Below are 22,727 nucleotides of genomic sequence, written 5' to 3' on the forward strand. Positions count from 1 at the left end.
CAGAGCCATCATTCATAGTCACACCAAATGGCCCATGGAAGAAAAGTTGGTTACACTCGAAGAACAGATGACAAGTGACAGGCTCCGCTCCTGATTTTCCACAATAACAGAAGAGACCAGCAACTGCCGCGGTGGTCCAACACCCGGACAAACTGCTCCCTTCCAAGCAGACTCGGTCTGCCGACATCCGCTCCTCCCTGGGGACTGAAGAGAGTTCCTCATCCCCGGGGATGCTGGGCCTCCCTGACCTTCCATGGATAACACCAGCAGAGACACTCACAGCAGCACCGCCCCTCTGAGTTCTGCTGCTAAATAATTTTTATTTTGTGAATAAAAGTTAATCACTTAACTCATTCCGCATATCCAGTGCGGCCAAAGGAAGCAGCACTGGTATGGGGTGATGGTGAGAATCAGCTAAAGACCAAACACATGAGGGGGAAGAAAAGACTTGTAGAAGTTCTCAGCCACAAGCAGTAACTGGAGACAGTTGAGCTGATTTTGCTCATCCCCAGGCAGGTCAACACCCCTTTCTCTGGGCTAACGAATTGCAAAGTGAGTCTCCCCCTAGTAAATGATGGACATCTGCCTGCTGCAGAGGGGGTCATCAGAAGCTTCAGTCATTGAAAGCAAGAATTACCAGAATTTTTCCAGCCTATTCTGGGGAGGCCATTCAGTTTTAACTTTAAAGTTTTACTCAAAAGGCCAGGTCAGTTTTATCATTTTGTTTTTATCATTTTGCTCTTCTTTTTAAGTAGAGCCATGTAAAATTGCTATTTGCCCATTTCGGACCTACAAGAGTAGAAACGTTGTACAGGTCAACCTCATACTTTATGCCAGCCACTGTCCTAGGAGTTGAAAATATAGAGATAAGACATAGCCTATCCTTAAGGGGCTGCTGAAGAGAGTCTCAGAGAGCATTAGCTGCAGACTGGGTGTGCTTGGTGCTATGAGAAAGGTGTACAGAGGGGAGGCGGGCAGAGATGTCGTGTCCTGACGAACTTTGCTCCTTTCATTAGCAGGAGCCAGATCCAGTGGAATAAGCACCAAGACCCGCTTCCTGCCATCTCAGCCTCCGAGGCTCAGCCGGCAAACCCAGCATCTCCAAGCAAGTGTAAGAGCAGGGTGAGTTCCGAACCTGCCAACCTTGACTGAGTCTCTTTAGCATTTGTTATTTTTATGGGTCCCTGAATGCTTCCCTTGAATATTAATTTTCTTCAATTCTTTAAGTATATATTAGTTATTACATATTTTTGATTAATATTTGATGGCCGTTTAGGCTGCCAAGAGCTCCCATAAATTTCCCAAGTGGAGATCTGGCACTGGGTAAGTGTGGGAGACCCCTTGTGTGGAGCAAAGACATCCATCATTTTAAGTCTCTCACTCCACACCTTAATACCCAAAGATATATTGCTAAGAAGCCCATAACAAGTCATTAAAAATGAATGTCTTGTGGCAGTTTTCATGCTTGCAGAATTCCACAGCAGAGGGAGGGGAACCTGGGACATGGCAGAGCCCAGATAGCTTCCTAATACCTCTCTGGACAGGTTTTAAAGATTCCCTAACTCTCACTCCAGGACCAGCTGCATAATTTGTGAGGTACAGTGCTGAAAGGAAAACGCAGGGCCCTTGTTCAACAATTATTAAGCATTTTGACACAGTGAGGGCAGGCAGCGAGTTAAACTGAGCCCGGGGCCTTTCCAAGCATGGGGGGTTCTGTGTGACTACGCAGGTCACAGAGCCGTGGAGCCAGCCCCGCCTCTCTCTGCCCTCCCCAGAGCCCTCCTCTCCCTCTGTCTGGAACTTAGTCCCCCTCTGTAAGTGCTTCCAATAAAAACAGCAACAATGATAGCATTTTTGAGATACTATAAGGGCACTCTATTTTCATGAACTCATAAGATGAAGAGAGGTTTCTTCTTCTCAGTAACCTTATAAGTACTGTTACTACCTTTGTTCTACAAATGGGGAGAATGAAGTCTGTGATGGTTAATGTTATATGTTCAACCTCATTGGGCCATAGGGTACTCAGATATTTGGTCAAACATTATTCTGTGTGCTTCTGTGAGGTTGTTCTTGAATGAGAGTAATGCTTAAATAGGTAGACTGAGTAAAGTAGATTGCCCTCCCAAATGTGGGTGGGCCTCGTCCAATCAGTTGAAGGCCTGAACAGAACGAAAAGGCTGAGCCTCCCTCCAGTAAAGGCAAACTCCTGCTTGACTGTCTCTGAGCTGGGACATTAGTTCTTCCCTGTTTTTGTACTCTAACTCAAACATCAGTTCTTCCTGGGTCTCCAGGCGGCCAACTGCAGATTTTGGGATTCGTGAGCCAATTCTAATTCATATATACAATGAATATATTAAAAAAATATATATATATATATATATATATATATATATATATAATTTATAGATGGATAGATACATAGATAATCTCCTAGTGGTTCAGTTTCTCTGTAGAAACTTGAGTAAGGCAAAGCAGCTGCCAATAACTTGCCCAGTGACTCAGAGCTGGTAAGTGGCAGGGTTGGGATGTGAACACAATAGACGTGTACCTGGGAATAACAGAAGTGATGTTGAATAAACGTGTGGACCTGGCCTGGCTAGGAAGAAAGTGCTAAATCTTAGCATAAAGCAGCGCAGAAGCCCAAACGCCGCTTTCACGTGGTGCAGGGCAGAAGAGCCGAGCAGGAAAATGCAGAGGGTGCACTGTAAGCTCATGCGAAGCTCTCAGATGAAAAGATACAGGAGACCTGGGCTCTGGTCCCAAAACTGCTTCCAACAAGACAACCGTGCTAAGTGGGCGAGCCCCTGCTCCCCAGGACCCTGAGGCCCTATCTGGGAAGAGAGTGGGCTGGACTTCATGTCCTCAGTAAAGTCCCTTGCTGTCTAAATACTAAGACTTTGGCAAGCTTCTGGAAGGAAATTGTCTAAGATGATAAATACACCCTCTCTTTTGGTTCCTTGAGATGACTTTTGTATTTTTCTCACTATAAAGCACATTCCTGTGCTAATGACATGGTTGCAGATCACATCTTCCCACTGCACAGAGATACGAACAGGGTGAGGAAGGAGATTTTTGCCTCCAAACCCCAGCAGCGCCCAGAGGACCCACTGCCACAGGATAAATTTATACACACTCACCCAAACCTTCCGTCTTATCTGAGCCTTACAATGTCTGAATAGCTCTCATTGTTCTGAAAGTGGGGAGAATGTGGCTGAAGGCAGTTTCAAGAAAACCTTTATCAGAAACCAGAAGTCTCTGTCGTTTCCCGCTTTCTCGCTCAGCCTACCTGAGAAGAATGACTGTCAGACTCAGAGTGAGGCGAGCAAGAAGGGAAGGCGTTAACCCTCCCTGAGCCCCTAGTCTGTGCCAGTCTCTGGAGATGGTGGTGGATTTACATTATCTCACTTAGTCCTCACGACAGCCCTGTTAGGCAGGAAGTACTATCCCCATTTTACAGACCCCATTCTGAGGGTCAGAGGCATGAGATGACACGCTTACTGCCTTGAAGATTCTGAGCGAGGAGCAGAGCTGCAGCCAAACCCAGACCTTTCCACCGCATCACACGTTCCCTGAAACGACCTGAACTAAAATGCCAGATCCATTCATGGCAAATGAGTCTGGAAGAGATCGGGCACTTTGACGGTGTCCTGAAGCCACTGGTTTATCGTATGAAATGCGTTAGTATGCGTTCACTGTTTGCCAACATTCAGATCAAGTGAGGAAATTCAAGGTGAATAAAACAGCTCCACGTAAGAGGGGTTTGAAATGGACAGGATTCCAGTTTCCCTCATCTCCTAGGGTCACAGGTCCCACTGCTCATGAAAGATTCCCAGGGCTACACAGAGAAATCCCCTCTTGTTCTCCTGCCTCTGGGTCCATCCACCTTCTCATAAGCCCCAAGAAGTGCCCTCATCCTTGTACACTGCGGTCTCCAGCACCGAAACCTTCATCCTCATCGATAGCGTGAGGCAGAGTTCCACCAGTCTTATGACTGAGAAGCCACTGCATAACTCCAGTCCTGCCTGCTGTGCTCTACGACTCTACTCCCTACGGTCCTGGTCTAGTTGTGGATATGACTTGAGAACTGTGGAATGCAGCACGATGCACAGCTTATCAGGCAACAGCAGTGACTGAGAACTTCTTCTCTGCCATCACACATCCTTCCACCTCTCACACTGCCTCACCTCCTCTCCAGAGTTCTGAATGCTTCCAGCCCCTTTCATGTTCTCATTTATATCCCTGTATTTAGTCCTGCAGTAATTATTTAGACAAGTGGTTTCAAAACAAGGATGATTTTAGCCCCCAGGGGACATTTGGCAATGTCTAGAGACAGTTTTGGTTGTCACAACTGTGAGGGTGCTGCTGGCATCTACTGGGTAGGGGCCAGGGATGCTGTTAAACGTCCTACAGTGCACAGGACCAGCCCCACAACAAAGAATCATCTGGTCCAAATGTCACTAGTGCCACGGTAGATAAACCCTGATTTAGACCCAGGATGGCAAGTTTTTGCCACGAGTGCGCCTCCTCCCCACCTCCCCTCTGTCCTCTGCTGTCATATCTAGTTGATCAGGGCACTCATTCCCCCTGAGCCAGTTCTGAACTCAGAATCCTTTCAACACAGGGCTCCAGGCAGCTGCCAATAAGTGAAAGGTGCTGAAATGCAAAATCCTTACCTTCGACACTTTCATGCTGGTCATATTTATCTATTGATAGTGTCACCCTTTTGAAGCAAAGATCATGTTTTCTACACTTTAGAGTCCCCGAGAGTGCCAAGATGAAGACAGGAAGTGACAGAAGGAGGAAGAGAAACAGAGGGAGGGGTTAAAGGAAATTAAAGAGAAAAGAAGGGAAGGAAAAGAAATTAAAGTGTGGGAGAAAAAAAGGAGTGGAAAACAGGGGAAATAAAGTCCAAAACAGATACCGCTGAGATGGGTACCTCTGAAATAACTGAAGCAGCCCCTCTGCTTGAGGAACTTACTTTGTATTCTTAAGGTGGCTCTTCAAAGTAAAAGGCACCAACACTGTGAATTTCCCTACAGTCAAGAGGTGGACTCTCTGTAAGGAGAACCCAGTCACTGTCTTCTTTTGGTCGTCACAGTTGAACGAGGCTCAAGGTAAGAACCACCCCCCCTCCCAGTTTCTCCTAATCCCACCACCACCACCAAGTACAGCGCTCTCTCGTCAAGCGGTGAGGAAGAGCTGTCATTTTGTTGTCATTTTCCCCAAAGGCCACTCAGAGTGCCCCCAAGAACTGGATTCAAGGTTCTTCCCAAACATCTCATCTCGGAGTGGATTGCAGATGAAGGCAAGGCTGCCCACCCTGGTGAATACGCCCTGATAAATAGGTGGCATTGAGCTTAAACAAACTCCCACACGGCACTTACTGTGACGGAATCTTGATGGCTGCATTTTGAGTGTTTTTATAGCTTAGATCTTCAGAAGAGATTTGGCAGACCCTTAGTATTCAAGGGTTTATGCCATCAAAATGGCCCCACCACGTGTCTATTTTGAACCCTTCCCTAATAAATGTGTAAATGTAGGCAAAAATCCTCATGTACTTCTGCGAAAATAGGGCACTTCCTAGAAAATAACCAGCCTCGCTGTTGAGTAATCAAAGCGATCGATTTGTTGGAGAAAATACTCTTTGAAGGCACGTAAAATTTTTGGCACTGTGCGTCTTGGGATTTTTTTTTTTCCCCCACAACACTGCCAACTAAAAACCCAAGCACAGTTTGTGTTTCAGATGCTTCCATGCATCTCTAGCAGCTGAACTCACCCTGTCGAAGGTCCAAAGCATTTGCTCAGTGCGGCTTCCTGTGCTCAGCAGCTACAGCGGCCAGACTCGCCACCCCCTTCCACCGATTTTTTAAAACGTTTTTTTTTTTCTTGAATGTATTCCTATTCTCAGAGTCCATCTGTTAAGTCTTTTCATCGGTGGCATATTTGAGACCCCATGCCATGCAAAATTCCACAGAGGAACCTTCTTTGTCCATTGTGAGACGAAGTAATCGCTCCCTCCTCCCCGCCAAGAGGGCAGCTTGGATAAGCTCCCAATCCCTGGAGAGAGAACATGGAGGAGGCAGGAAGAGACCGTCCGCTGCCTTGGATCCTTCCTTACTAGTTCCTACGGCCCTTTCGACAAGGTGGACCAGAATAACGCAAGCGATTTAACCTCATGGAACAGCTGAGCAACAGCATGTGGATATTTTGTGAAAGCTGAAAAGGGTTTAGCTGAAGTGGGGACCACACGTAAATTCGGCATTTGCAGAGAGCCATGGTATCTTCTGAGAAAACTCTAGGAAAGAAGTCATAGGAACACCACGCTCTTCAGTGACTCGTGAGCTGCGTGCTTCATGCCCCTCTAATTTGCAGGCAGCCAGGCCTATCAGGGCCTCTGTGGGCAATGGCTCTGCTTTTGCTACTACTGAGAAAGCAAAGGCATCTTTCGTCACCTTTGCCTCCTGTAGAGAAGGGGCCGGCTCTCATGGTTCCCCTGGCTCGATGGCTCAGGGCTTTTGCTAATCTTGCTGAACACTTCAGTTTTCAGATGGTGTATCAATGAGGCATTCAAACAGAGCAGTTTATACACAAAAATTCTGTCTGCTTTGTAAAAGATTATCCTTTTATAAACACTCTGCAGAAAACATAAAAGCAAATAGGGGACAGCACATAGAACAGGAAAGATGTTAGCAGGGAGATTAATACTGAATGGGTCGAAATGAATGGCGCTTACTAAAACGAGGTCCAGATACTTAGGCTGCAGTGAAACATAAATAATGGGAATGACACATCGTTTATTCGGGATAATGAGTTGATCCAAAGTAGAGGCCTAGGACAAGAGATTAAAGATTAAATATCCATCTCCTGATGAATATCAGTAGCCAACTTTAACCTTTTCCTTCCAAAAGTACAATTTTACTCTGACAAGTATATGTGCTTATGAGCCAGTACAGAAACAGGAGCTTTAAAAAGCAACAAAGAACACTTGCATCACTTTCTGGTCCTGATGGAAAACACTGTTTCACATTTCAAGACAGAAAGCATAAATTTTTTTTCTGGTCTATAGCCTCTGGAAACTGATTTCAAGAAAAGATTTCCTCTCAATACTCTGCATTTGAGAAATATAGCTTAGGGACTCTGCTCGCATCTCCTCATTCATCCATTTGACAATAAAGTTTTTCAAAACAAAAAGTAAAGTGAGACTGGCATAACCCAATATGGATTTCACGTAGCCAGTGAGCTCCATGGAATGACAGAATGAGACAAGCCTTAGAAATCATCTCAGCCTGACTCCCCATCCCGCCGGGAGGAAACTGAGGCTGGCAGCCTGGGCGTGCCCCGGCCGGGGCCCCACAGCTAGTTTGCAGCAGACCTGGGACCAGTACCGAGCCTGCTGGGTCCCCGCCCCTACTCTCTCCACAGCACCCTGCTACCTCGTTATTCCTTCAGGTTCGACATAATGACTAAAGCAGCTTGCTGGAAGAGCCAGCACCCCACATGCTAAATTAAAGCCCTGAATTCATGAAAAACTTAGAATATTGGAAGCTGTGAATAAAGAAGGGTTGGAAACAAAAAAGAGGGGGTGAGGGATGGGAGGAGCTGGAGCAGTGGGAGAAAGTGTAGGAGAAGGAGGCAAACAGAATGGACAGTGATCACAGATGCCCGCGATGCCAGCCTTGGCCCTGCCACCTGCGCACAGTTTTGGAACAATCCATCAGTGGCCCTTCCTGCTCAGGGGGCAAGAAGGAACTGTGCGGTTTGCCAATTTCTTGGAGCTCACTCTTCACAAGCCAAGACCAGGAAAGTGGTTCTGTGGCTGGTAGATACCAGCGGAGTGGGGAGAGAAACAAGATTCAAATGCAGCACCAAAAACAAAATAAAAACCCAGGCTCCCATCAGGCGGGAGCAGGAGACCATCACAGGTTAATTTCACAGCTGCGCACCTACCGTGCGCAAAGTCAGAACTTGGCTGGTGTCCCACGTGATATCAGTTTGGTGGTTTCAATCTATGCTCCAGGGAACATTTGCTTCGGTGCCAAAGCAACATGTATGCACGGTTGACAGGCTGTACTCCAGGCCAGGGATGAGGAGCTGGGGACGTGCACCCGTTTTCACTTTGCAAGTATCGGCACGCGGACACCTCGGCCAGTGCTATTCTTTGGAGAAAGAAGGGTTATTTATGCTTCAGAAGGAGGCTGTTTTCAGGTATCTTACTCTACACGGTGAAGCTAGCAATTCCAATCCTTCCACCTTGTCTTCTTGGGCAAATCCTCTGAAGTTCGTCATTTTGTCAGAGGTGAAAATAATTGACTTACTTCCTAGATGAGGAAGGTATTCCTGGGACCACCTGCCAGATCTCAGCAGGAAAAAAACTTCTGTGATTACCATGTGACTCATAGGTTTCCACTCAGAAGGGGCGATCAAGAGAAAAGGCAAGAACTTTCAATGCATCTCTCTGAATAAATCTACCTTTACTCAAAAAAAAAAAAAAAAAGAAAAGAAAAGAAAAGGCAAGAAGATATTGACAGGATGTGAAACTGTTATTTTGAAAAAGAAATGTTAAATAGAAAACTTTAAAAGGATGTTCAGAAAGGGAGGCTATCTAAATTCAAATCTTTTTTTGAGCGTTGAGCAAACTCAACACTACAGATTCAGAAAAGAATCCCCACCTAGCCTCCCTAAATTGAAAGGGTATCGTAAATACTAATAAACAGACATATTTAATGTTTTTACCAAGTGATATGAAATTAAAAGGTGCATGCAATAATGGAAACAAGAAAAAGGTAGCTATGAGGGGAAAGGTGGTAGAGGACCTCCCAAACGAAGCAGCACGTTTTCATTGAACCTTTTCATGATGTCCAGAAGGATGATGCTGCGTAGACCTTGGGCTCATCCACAGAGGAGTTCCAGTTAAATAGTCCCAGTACTTAAAGATGCAACCCACACTTTTCCAGGCATTACCAACACTGCTTTGTAGGTGGAGTCGATCTGACCATGAAGAGACTGCAGCCTCCAAAGTGAGGTCACTGCATCTTTACCTCCCCAGAGATAATTTGGAAATTTGTAAAAGCAGAGATGGCTTCCCTCAAATTAATGCCCCCCCTCAAATTAATGGCCCAGTGGTGAGTGGAGCTTGGGAATTTCTCTCACATTGGCATTTGAAAACACTGGTCTACTAGCAAATAGCTACTGAGGAACTCCCTAAATTGGTTCTTTTTCTCAGATTGTCAAATTCTTAACACATTACATGGCCATTCTCATAGCTCCCAAGTGACACACCTATGCAGTTGTGAGACTACATTTGTCCTTAGGGCCAAAGCTGCTGCTGACCACGGGGGTCTTGAGAGGACAAGTGACCATTTTTCCCCAAATACATTCATGGAAAAAAAAAGTCAGCATCTTCATAGGTAAGTGGGTACAGTGAGAAAGAAAAAAAAATCTCCTCTTTATGACCAAAACAAGTAGGGAGCTCTGGGGGGCTCTGACATGTTCTGGACCCCCCCAATTCTGGACCTGTCCCTAAGGTCAGTTTGTAGTTCAAGCTGAAGTTAATTTTTTTAAATAAATTTGCAAATATGCCCTAGTGCATGTTCTTCAGACTTGGACTTACAAGTCCAGAGCACTCAACTCTATATCAGTGTGAGGCGAGCTAAGTTTGATCCCCATTAACTTGTTAGCGCTGCACATTCTTTACAACAGTGGACTGACTCAGGCATCGTGCAGTCCAAGACCTCAGTGTCAGCTTGATGGAGAAGAAGCAGCAATAACTGAAGGAGGCAGGGCCAAGACCCCAACGAGGGTAAATCACAAAACCTTTCAAAGAGGTATACTGAGTGAGAGCTTCATGTAGACAGCACTGATAGCCAACAGGTCTTACCAGGTTAACAGCAGCAGAAATCTCCAAACAGTGATGGCATCTTGCCTGTCACCACAACTGCTCTTCCCTCATCGTCTCTAGTCCAGTAGTTCTCAGCCTAGTAGTTCTTACCTACTAGTCTAGTAGTTGTTTGAGAATCACCTGGGGAGCTTTTGAAAAATACCGATGTCCAGGCCTCACACAGAGACTCTGATTTAAGTGATCTAAGGTGGAGCACGGGCAACGCACAATTAAAAGTTCTCCAGGGTGTCTACTGCTGTCCAGAGCAGTGGACTAGATAATGGCCCCAAAGATGTCAGGTTCTAGCTCCTGAAACCTATAGACATTACCTGCTTATGTGGCAAAAAAGGATTTTGCAGATGTGATCAAGGATCTTGAGATGCGGACATTATCCTGCATTACTCGGGTGGGCTCTAAATACAATCACAGTTATCCTTATACAAGAGAGGCAGAGGGAGGTTTGACACACACATGAAGGTGGAGCAGAGAGAGAGAGAGATCTGAAGGTCTGGAGTGATGCGGCCGCAAGCCAAGGAGTGCTGGCAGCCAACGAAAGCTGAAACAGCATGGAATAGATTCTCTCCTGGAGCCTCTAGAAGGAGTGCAGCCCAGCCAATATCTGGATTTCAGCCCAGTGATACTGACTATCTACGTCTGGACTCCAGAATGATGAGAAAGTAAGTTCTGTTCTTGTAAGCCCCAAGTTTGTGGTGATTAGTTCTGGCAGCCACAGGAAACCAGTACAGCCAGGGTTGGCAATCAGTGCTCAGGGCTCAGTGGCCACTATTAAAGTCATCAAAAAGGCCAGGTTCAGTGTTACCTCGGAGCTCTCTCATCTGCTTTTTCTCAACATGGAGCTCTCTTTCCCAGAGTCCTCACCTGCTGACTCTAGGAGGCCTTTCCTGACCACTAACCCAATCCAAATCAGATCCTGCCTTGTATTTCCTTTAAGAATTTTGTTCTCATCCTTCATAGCATGTATCACAGTTTGTAATTAGATATGTATTTGTCTGGTTATTCATTTAGTGTTTTTCTTCCCTACTAGAATATAAACTCTCTGAACACAAGGGTTACACTATTCTGTTCACCTCTACATTTTCAGCACCTGACGTGGGGGCAGACACATAATAAGTGACTGATAAAAATGTATAAAAACAAATAATTAACCAACGAATGATACTCATGGTATACGGGACTAAACCCCAGATAACAGCTAGTTATGTGAGATCAGGACCTATCTCCCAGGAGAGAGAGTGGCAAGGGATGGGAAAGAAATCTGGGCCCCAAATGAAAGGGCCATAGTCCTAAGAGGGGCCCAAACTCTGTGGGAGATGGGAGAACCGAATAGTGAGGGAGGCTATGTGCAAGGGGTATGCAGGTGCACAGCTGGTTCTAGATTTGAGCAGACAAGCACTGCTCCAGACTGCACTGGCCGTATGCCATGAGGATCCTGATGCAGTACCAGGCTGAACTAGGATCAGCTCAAGAACTGAACAGGGAAAAGAAAGCAGGTAGAACAACCTGACGACCCGGAGCAAAGCATAACTGGAAAACTGTAGGCACCGACAAATATTCAAATTAGACAAGAGACATCACAATTCATCTGCATTTAAGATAGGACACTGGTTGAAATCCATCCATCTCCAGGGGTTTGGTATACTCCCACTATCCCAAGTTAGGTACCATCTATTTTGTAACATTTGTGTAGCATCTATTTTTAAACCATCACTTGAGCAAATCCAGAAAAGCAAGTACAATCCATTATGCTGTTCTTTCCTGGCTGCCTGTTTCAACTATAGTAAACAGACTCCAAAGGCAAAAGTGTTTGGCTGGACACTGCTTTTCAGGGTCAGTAACCAACATGGTTTTCTCGTCAGAACTCCCCAGGGATGCTCACTCACTTGGTAGCCAGAGAAATATGACTATGAAAATCTAGGAATTCTAGGATTAGAGAGAGAAATTAAACAAAAGAGCAGAACTAAAAGCCCTACCTTCAGCCAAAAAGCTAGAATGATCAGGTAAGGGAAGAAGAGGTTTGGTAAAGTAGAAATACCCAGAGGTACTTCATTTAGGCTCCTTGGTTGCAAGGAGCCAACTTACCCATTCATGCCAGAAAACGAGATGATGTCTTTTGTTTTACTCCTTCAATTTGACCTCAGGAACATGTTCATTTTGTATCTGTAAATGTAAGCATCTTAATCAGGGTAATACCAACGTCAATAAATGTTCATCGAGAAGCAATTTTCTACAGCAAACTCTCTGTGTATCTCTGGTTTTTAACAGTTTCACTATGATGCCCTTAAGTGTAGTTTTCGTTGTTTCAATCCTGCTTGAAGTTTGCTGTGCCTCCTGAATCTAGATGTTGATGTCTTTCATCGGTTTTTAGAAAGTACTTGACAATTAGCTCTTCAATTATTGCTGCTTCCTCATGGAATTTCCTCATTAGAGTTCCAATTACACAAATATTAGAACATTGGAGGATGTCACATAAGTCTTTTCTGTTCAGTTCTTTTGACTTTCCTTTTCTTTCTATGAGTCACTTTAGCTAGTTTCTTTGAGTAGACCCATCTTGTCTTCTACTGCGTCCAGTGTGCTATTAAACCTATCCAATGAATTTCTAGTATCAGATACAGTATTTTTAGGTTATAGAATATCTGATTGATTTCTTTATACAGATTCAAATTCTCAATTGGTCTGCTCCATCTTTTCATCTCTTTTGTATATCTTTTCCTCCATTTTCTTTAAGACATTTGTAATAGTTGTTTTTAATAAAGCCCTGGAAATAACTCCAACACCTGGATTATCTATGGCCTTGCTTCTACTGCTGCTTTTTCTCTTGATTGTTAGTCATGTTTTTCTGCTTCTTCACACGCTGCATAATATTTTATTGTAGAGTGAACATCACATGTAAAGAGTCTTAGAGATTGACGTCTTTGTTATTTCCTCCAGAGGGCATACACATTCCTCTGAAAGGCAGATAGGGAGAGGGACTGATAACCACCATTCAATCAGAAACTGAGCTGACTTAGAGCTAGATTACAGCTTCAGTTAGAAATGATCCACCTCTGTTTTCAAACATCTCAAGGACAGAGTTTGCTGGAAGCCCTTCCATCTAGTGGGTTTCCCAAGCACTTTGAGGCAGTGAGACACTTCACTCAACTTTCCCAGCCTTGACTCCCAGCCACTTGGGTGACACCGGTACTCAGCAAATGTCCCTTGGAAAAACTGGCTAAAACATTTAGAGTGCTTCTAGACCTGGACATGTCAGCTTCCTCTGCAGGTTTGTCCTTCCCAGTAGAGTCTCATCAACTAAGCCCTCATCTGACTGACCCTCAGCCAGTGCCCACACTTACAATTGTCCCTAGGAAAGAAAATGGCCAATAATCTCAGCTAACCTAGAAATGGAACTTCCCTCTGCAATTTTAACTTACCTAATACTTTTTGCTTCCTAGTTCTCTGATATCTTTAAAAATATAATTGTTGTAATGTACCCCATTTTCTTCTAGCTATTACAGCAGGAGCCAATATCCTGCCACAACATACTCCGCAGAAGTTTTCATTAGTCAAATTTAATTCCACAAATAATTTTTATGTAGAATAGGCAGGCTTTTCCCAGTATTTTTCTTTCATTTTAATTTTACTGATACGATTTTTATCTAGTTCAAATTTTTCCATGTAAATTTACAACCAAGATTCGATTTATTGTTCCATATTTTTGACCATATGAAATGATACCGTTTACAGCATCTACCATTGTGAGTTTTCATTGTGACCATTTTGCCCATTCAAATTTTGCGGATTTAAACTTAGGAAAAAAAGATTCTATTCTTCAGTCAAGTTTTGGGCTCTAATATGTCTTACCAAGCACAGTTTTAGATATTATAATTTTTATTTTGTGTTATTTTTACCAGCAATACCCATTATAAGCTCGATAAAGACTGACGACATGCACTTAAGTCTTATTTAATCTCTAAGAAAATTGCGTGCAATTCTCCTGAGATATTCCAGAAGTTTTCGGCATCCTGAATTGGTCTACTGCCTTTCTAACAAATTTCTTCTACAAGTCTCTAATCTGTATGGTAACAGTGCCCAGTGCTGGCAGTGCAAAGAGCAAAATGATGAAACTGAAGTGGTAGGCTTGTGATAGCAAGATCAACATGTGTTGCGTCATGACTGGAACACAAAGACCAGGGGAACTGAAGCAGCTCTGAGGACTGGGAGCTGACTCCCTTGCAACTTGCTTTGTCCTCACTTCTCTCTCTGCTTCTGCTCGCGCCTCCTCTGTCTACAAAAATGCTTCCTGTGACTAATCGGGATTGCTCGACTCCCTTACAACCTCAGCACTCCCAGAGTCCGTTATGGCTGACCTGGCCCCTCTTTCTGTATCGTGACCTCTCAGCTTTAATCCCCTTACTTTCTAAAACATGATGTCTGGGTTCAAATTCCTGAGAGAGGGAAAGTGACTAGCCCAATGTGACTAGCGACAGGGACCCAAGTTCAGGGAATCTTGCTCAGGGATCTCCCTAACCCAGTAATTCTCAGTGTGATCTGTGGATCACCTTCAGGTCTGAGCATCACCCCTCTACATTCCACAGCCTCAGGTCCCTCCCCTGACTTATGCTTCCCTCAACCATAAGGGAAACCAGGCAAGAAGCTGCCAGGTCTCTCTGCATCCCTTCCTTACACTGTACTCCGGAAAAGCATCCTGATTTAGCCCAAAAAAGCTCCAGGCTCAAAGCATCTTTTAGGCCAATTCCATTGCCTAAAAACTGATTCTGGGTAATTCCTAAATTCTCTGAGTCTTTAATTTCCTTATCTGTAAAATGAGGGATATATCTACTTTACAGAAAGAAAATACCTAATATACATATACAAAGAGCCTGGCGCCGAAAAAGCACTCAGCAAATATTGGTTCCTTTTCTGCCGAGGGCAAGTCTGTGATGTCACCTTCAGACACGGGGAGGACGGCACAGTACTAGTGTGCGGCGGCAACCATCAAAACACACGAGATGAACCCAGGAAATAGATGAATGGATCTGCCAGCAAGAGACATTGTTATTTTTTCTCCCTGCCAAGCCTAATTTTCCCAGAGACACTGCATTTCTTTGGATAACTCAGCAACCACTCAATCCAGATATAGTCTCTCAGGCAGGCAACATGTTTACAGTCAAAATGCTCACTTCCACTTCAAGTTTCCAATCCCCTGCTGCTACTTTCTGCAAACTTAATTAATTAGTTGCATCTAACATTTGTTCAACCTCATGCAGCAATGGGAGACTGGAGGGAACGGGCTCTCATAAATTAAAAACATTTCAAAATATTGTCTTCTCCCAAGAAAACATTTCTTCTTCTTTTTTTTTTTTAAATTAACACCCCATTTGGATAACTTTAAGGTTTCAAAAGAAAACAAACAAGGGAGTTCCAGTTAATGCTGACTGTCTTTAACTATTTCACTGCCATTGATCTATGCTGCCTAAGCATTGTCATCCTCTTAACAGAAATGCAGCGGGTCCTATACCTCTCTCCTTCGTGATGCTTAGGTAATTACATCACATATGGTCCTGGTGTGAAAATGCCTGCCACACACTCCATCAGCCAGCAGATTAAGAGATGCCTAAACCCTAAGTGATAATGGTGTCTCAGAAAATTAAAAGCTCACATGCCACATCGAAGGCAATGATGTGAAGCAAGAGGGTGCAGTAAATTTTTGTCTTTCTTCTTGATTTGGTTGTTTCACTACCAAGCCATAATTACACTGACTAAGACTAAATAACGGGAAGAATGGTTAGGAAATGGCCCTGCAAGCAAATGCCACCCTAGCCGAACAGATTAATCCAAGTGGTTCCGATCAGGGAGTTCTGATCTGTTGGCTTGGTTGACGGTCACCAGATGAGTAGGTATGATCTGGGGGACATCTCCTCCACTGACCAATGAGTGTGAGACAGTGTCCCAGTTGCTGCTCTCCACTACCTGCCATGATTTTTATATGGTGTTTCCTTATCTGAAAAGGATCCACGTGGTTGGTGAGGTACTCTGTACAGTTCTATACAAAAGTGTATTGTTCTTGCTGTTGTTACTACGGTTATGAATAACATCGTAGAAAGAGCACTGAACCTGGAGCTGTGACGTGAGTCTTAATCACAGCTCTGCTGATAAAAGGTAAGACAGCACAGTCATGGCAGTAAAGAGTGACACAGTACGAACAGTGACAGGTGGAAGACCCGATATTCGGGGGTGCTTCTACAGGCCCTCGAAGACTGTTAGAATGGCCGTGACTGTGTGGAATTAGCACTGATTTCTTTTTAGTTTACTCTGGTGTATTTTCATCTTTTCATGTGTGCTGATAATAATTCTAAGATTCAAAATTATGTCACAAACACAGTTTGAGGATCAGTGGTTAAACCATGGAAGTGGAAGAGAACAAAGGGGAAACTTAAGAATGCAGAGACTGAACCTGGAGTCACTAATTCAGTACCTTTAAATTCTTAGAAATGTGAGGGTATGAACATTTTCAGAGTCCTGTCACAGTGATGTTGACTATGGGCACTAGAAAACTTATCAAAGCTGCTATAACAATAAAAAAAAAAACTTGGTTTATTTTGTACAAATAATACCAATAGTTACTTACATTAAAATAGCTCCACTTATGCCTAACTATAATAGGCCTGGTAATTGGCATCATATTAAATATATTGGATTAATTTATTCTAATATTTATTGGATTTTGCTCAGTTTTAACAATGTCTAGCTCATATGTGTGTATGCTCAAATATACATAAAGAGGGGTAGATATAGCAAATCTCTCTATATATACACATATAAAATATATATTCACATACATTTTATATATTACTCAAATATAGATAAAGATACAGAAATATAGCATCATCTCTGTCTCTTCACACATATGTGCGTAGGTGTGTGTATCTGAACACACGCACGAAGAGAGAACAAAGAGGATGAGAGAAATAGGCAGAGACAGAGCACAGAAAATTGGTTGCCTACGAGTTGTCAAGAGCCCTTCTCATCGCTGAAATAACCCAGGTTTGGCTGGGGATGGTAATATGTCCAACCAAAAACACAGTATTTGAAGCATTGCCTGCGAACAGGACTGCCTGTATGTATCTAACTGTTGAGCAACAAAACGGAAGCAGAACTTGTGGGCTGGCACTTCCAGAGAAGCAGGTTAAAAGTAGGGCTGACTAGGCTGACAAGCCCCCTTGCCCCTTGCCTTCCCACTTCCCTCTCTCTGGAGCATGGGTACCACGCTTGATGAAGATCAGCCGGCTCATAATTCTAAAACGACAAATCCATGCTAAGGATGGCAAAGTGGAAAGATAGAGGGAGGCTGGGTCTCTGCTCTTATCAAGATTTGCCAGATGAGCTGTGGATGGCCAGCCTCTAACACTTCTTTTCTATGAGAAAAATCAAACTCCTAATTTTTTAAAGCCACTGTTTGGGAGCTTCTGTTCTCAACAGTCAAATGGAATTCCTAACTGATGCAAGAGGAACATTGATCCTTACCCTCAAGGCATTTACAGTTTTACTGACAGCACCAGATAGGTATTCATGTTTGGCCAGATTAAACAAGAAAATGGACATGTATATGACTGAGTGCTTTCCAAGTCGTGCAAGCCATAAATGCTGCAGGAGTTCAAAAAGGAGAAAGAAGAGTATGCACTGGAGTGTTTGAAACACGTCTTCATGTGGAAGAGACTTGAGCTGGCCCTAACACACAGAGAGATGTTAATAATTAGAGATTTAGGGAGTGGGTTCCAGGCATGGAGAATAGCAAGAATTTAGACACAAAGACAGAAAAAAAAAAAAAAAGCACAGTTTGCTGACTGACTGGACCCAGAGGAGAATGTGCAGACTGTGGGGTAGCTAAAGATGAATTTGAATAGGTAAGACGGGGCTGGGAGACAATGGCCTTGAAAATCAGACTGTGGAATCTGGATGTTCAGGCAGTGTGCAGCTGTTAATCATCAGCTTCTTTTTTTCCTGGCCTTTTGGCTATTCACTAGTCCCGTGTTTATAACTGCTTATGAGATAGCTCCACCGGACATCCCAATTGATCCCAGATACAACGTGTCTAAAAATAGAACTCATCATTTTCCTTCATCAAGAGATCAGTGGTATTATCAATCATCTAACCTTCTAGGATAGGAATTTTGGAGTTACCTTTGACTTATTTTTCTTCTCCCAACTCCTATATCCAATGCCATTTCGTCTCAGCCTTCCTTCGTCCCTTCCAAATGTCTCTTGAGTTCATTTCTCACCACCCATTCTACCTTCATCACCTGGAGTTGTCTGTTAACCCTGTCTCCCACAAGAGCCCCCTAACAAATCTCTCCCTCTTGACAGCCTCGCCCTGCTGTAGTCATCCGATGAATCGCTGCCAGAAAAATCTTCCTAAAACTACTATTTAAATCACATTAGCCCACCCTATCCCATACTTCAAAACCTACATTCTTCTGCGGAGCTCCCAAGACCATTCATATTATTGCCACTGAGCCAATCTACCTTATTTCCCACAACACTTGAAGCTGCAACCAGTGCTGCCATCATCCAGACCTCAAAGGACCAACCCACTCCACTCTCATTCCTAGTCCTCACTCACTTAAAATGCTCACTCTTTTCCTTTTGGGCTATCTAAATACTAGTTACACTCGAGGCTCAGGGAACTAACCTCTTCCTCAAAGGTTATTTCAATCAACATTGGCTTTCCCTTTTCTGAGCTCCCACCCCATTTACAGTTGGTAACACATAATGTATTATTTCTAATCGTTCACGTGTTTCAAGTTTGCCAGACTAAACTGTAGGAGACTGTAAGATCTCTAGAAAGTTAAAACTTTTCCCATCAACTCACAGGGTTGGGGGACCCCTATGCAACACATCTTTACCATTCCCCCTACAGAAGGCTTCAGTCTCTGCCAGAGCAAATCCAACTATATACTCTCCAATACAGTAGACATTCAACAAATACCCATTCAATTAATAACTTATGAAACTTTTCTAATACTATGTAAGGCTAATAAAAATTCAATAAATACTTCTTGATCTTTGGTGACAGTTCACTGATTGAGATCTACAAATGATACCGTGAACATATGCTGTAGAGACATTAATCATTCTTGTTTTCCATATCCGTGAATGCTGACTCTGTCATGAGTTTTAGATACTGAAGCCAATTTAGTTTACATGAACTATAAAAACTAAAAGAAGTTCCATTGCTTTATAGAGTTTATTATGGTTTAATGACCACTGATTATAGTTTGGTTAATCCCCATTCATGGACAAATTTACCTTGAATTGCTGGACAATTAACTATACCATTGTTCAAAAGGCAATAATTATTTCTAGCTGAAAATTGAGAGGTATGGAACTGAACCAGCTGTGCCCATCCAAAATTCCTAATGAATTCTGAAAACCCATATTGTCCTTTTCCACTTGTCAGGTCCACTTGATACTACCGTGGTTTTCCCTTTCAATTAAAAGGAAATAATTACATTTGCAGGCACGAAGAAAGTACTGATTTAAAGGGTATATTGGGGGAAAAAAAAGGGTATATTGAGCAAGAAGAACTATACATTTAAAGAAGCAATTCATTATCTTCTGACAAATAATTGATACCTTTGTTAATTTCTCAAAAACAGGAAAACTAAACTTTCAATCAATATATACATATTCTTGAAAATGTATCATTACTAAATCGACTACATTGCTTTGTTTTAGCAGGTCATATGATACACCAGAAAAAACTCTGGATAATGTGTTTTTAAAATTTTCCTTTCATCTTGACATCACTAAATGATTGGGAGTATTCACCGCTGAGTTCTTTAATGACAATATCCTTTCTCTTACAAATGGCTTTGAAGTCTTCTCCCGCCTATTGCAAGTATTTGGATACTTCCCCGGCAAGGGTGGGCAGGAAGCCAACACAAGCCACCAGGTGCCAATATTACACCTGACAAATTAGCCACACGACTGGAAAAGGGTGGGTCCATCCTCCTGTTAGGGGTTCATTTCCTCTCATTTTCCTATGAACAGGAAGTCATTGGAATGGGGAAAAAAGCTTTTCTTAAAGACCCATATGACCAAAGGTCTGGACTTGTTAACTCCTTGCTGACAAAAAAACGGGGAAGCAAGTTCAAACTAATTACAAGACTTTATTTACGTTGACTCGCCTCACCCTACGGACCGTCTGGGTTCCAGGATATTGCAATTTCGTTAACACACAGAGTGTTCGTGAAGCAGGTGAACAGAGCCCTTGGCATCACGTGGTATAATTACAACTGACAGAGGATGCAGAGCGACCACAGCCCTTGCACAAAGCTCAGGAGCCTAAAGACTGGAGAGGTCCTGACAAGATCTGACCGAGACCACGGGGAGCCAGAACCCTATTTAACTGACCCAATTCAACAAGACTGATTTGAAGAATTTAACCAGAGTTGACTGAGATTCCATAAAATACAGCACTATATTCGTATAATACTCAATTCAATTACACTCCATGAACTAATGACTTGTAACTGCCTCCTAAAGATCAGTTATTCAGCTTGATGAGTGTTAAATAAAGCATAATAAAAGGAATGTTTTCCAGCTGAAAAGTAAGCCAAAGAAGTGGATGCTTATACTCAACTTAGTGCTATTCCAACAGATGGCTACTACACAAAATAATGTCGTGAAATGTAATGCATAAATAATTATTATTTATTTATACATATTTATACACATTTTCTTTAAGTATTACCAAAATGACATAGTACAATGGATGATAGTCTATAACTTGCTTTTTCCATGTGACAACATACTACTGACATGGGTCCTTGACAGTCTACACGTTATGCTCATTAATTTTAACTGATACATCCAATCAACTCCCTCACTTTTTGCCAATCTGATACATAGAAAATGGTAACTCATGTTCTCTTTTTGTACATTTCTTTTACCAATAATAAGGTTGAGCATATTATTCAAATATTTATTAGCCATTTGCATTTTCTGCTGAGAATTGCTTATTTTATATCTTTTGCCCATTTTCAGTGAGTTACTTCTATTTTTCTCATTAACTTGTGGCACTGTTTGAATGTGGGTCGAAACTCTATAATGTATAATGTATAATGTATAATTCAAATATTTTCATCCCAATCTGCCATTTCTCTTCTAACCTCGTTTATGATATTTTTGTTTAATGAAGTCAACTCTGTTAGCTTAATGGCTTCTGGATCTCCCATCTTATTTACAAAGACCTTCTCACCCAAGAATATTAAAAAAAAAAAAAGATTTGTTCATATTTCCTTCCAACACTTGTATAGATTTGGTTTTTATGTTTTGAGCTTCATTCCATCTGGAATTTACTTTTGTGTATGGTATGAGTCCAGATGGAGAGCCAGTTGTCCCAGTACCATTTACTGAACAGTCTACTCTTGAGCTACTGATTTGAAATGCCTCCATAATATCTGTTACATTCCCCTGTTTCTTAGGTCTGTTTCTGGACTCTAATCTTTTTTAGTCATTTTATTTCTCTATCACTAAACTTGTGTACTAACCGTATCACTACAATCGTGTATTGCTTAAGATGGATACACAGCTTGTTTTGATAATTACTAGGGTAAGTCCCCACTCCTTCTAATTTTTTGTTTGTTTGTTTTTGCATGGCTATTGTCATGCGTTGCTGGAGATGATCCTTAGAATAGGCTGTTCAAGTCCTATTAAAAGTCCCGTTGGAAATGGGATTGCATTTCAACCGATGAAAAAAACTGAGTGCAATTTTACATCTAAAATGCATCTGATTTAAAGTGCAAAGTTTCATAAAATGAAATATATTACAATGCTTTTAAAAGTTAAACCAATAAATAAATGGGATATTTTGTCATTTTTGTTAGGTCCTAGCAAGACTTTCAAGGAATAAGTGGAAACACCTCCTTTTGATTGGCTGCTCAAACAGTAGCTATTCTCTGCTAGGAAACCATAGTGTATGTTATGAGGACTAAGAGATGTACGTGCCCTTGTCCTTGGAAACTTATAACCTACTTCACCAGATAAGATGTATATACATACACATATAAAGGCATACTGATATACACAAAATACATGTTGATATAAGGCAGCTTATATTAAGAATCAAATATGTTACCACAGACAACAAGAGCAACAGGAGTTCAAAGGCAGGAGGTTCACAGTAGGGAGACCTGAGAGGCTCACTCTTGCTCTCAGTTTACAGAAGAGGATGTTCAGACCCAGTCAGATGAAGCCACGGAGCTAAGAAGTAACAAAGCGTCAGGTCTGCTGTTTCCCATTCCAGCGACCTGCCCACTGCATCAAGCTGTCGCTCTTTTACACATTTATGTGCAGACCATTTTAGAATGGTCGAGAAATCTGGATGTGCGAAGCAGAAGAGTCCTTTGGAAAACTCTCATTTATAACCATGTCAATACCCACACAGTAGTTTCCCCAAATGAGCTAAAAAAGAAAAGGTTGCATTCAAACAACTCTATTTGGGCTTTCTTTTGATCTAGATGACATCAAGTAACAGATATTAATGATGTTCCACTTTTCAACCAGTGGTTTTGACATTAGAACACATAGCCCAAGTCTAGGTAATAAAATGCCAGCAATTTTTTTGCCCCTTTAGGCAATTCATCCCCTTGTCATATTTTAAAGCCCTCAGGTAACAAACCCTAAGACCCACAGGAATCTTTACACCTGTGGAGAAGAGATTTCTAAAACTCAACATCAAATCCACTTTTGATTTTCCCTTGAGTTTGTTTCTGTCAATGTTAGGCAGGTAACACATTTCAGCTTTTAAGCCATGAAGTGATCTTTTTTCAGAAAAAAAAAAAACTGC

The 22,727-nt window shown here is 42.5% G+C and overlaps 1 long non-coding RNA gene across 1 annotated transcript in view; it reads right to left on the reverse strand.

Moving 5' to 3' along the window:
* Nucleotides 1-22,727, reverse strand: part of LOC116659235 — a 125,960-nt gene that overhangs the window by 66,599 nt on the left and 36,634 nt on the right. The window contains exon 4 of the long non-coding RNA XR_004314472.1: nt 11,978-12,055. This is a non-coding gene — a long non-coding RNA (uncharacterized LOC116659235). The remainder of the gene's footprint in view (nt 1-11,977; nt 12,056-22,727) is intronic.

The sequence above is a fragment of the Camelus ferus genome, chromosome 23, assembly GCF_009834535.1.
Source record: "Camelus ferus isolate YT-003-E chromosome 23, BCGSAC_Cfer_1.0, whole genome shotgun sequence".
Lineage (NCBI taxonomy): Eukaryota > Metazoa > Chordata > Mammalia > Artiodactyla > Camelidae > Camelus > Camelus ferus.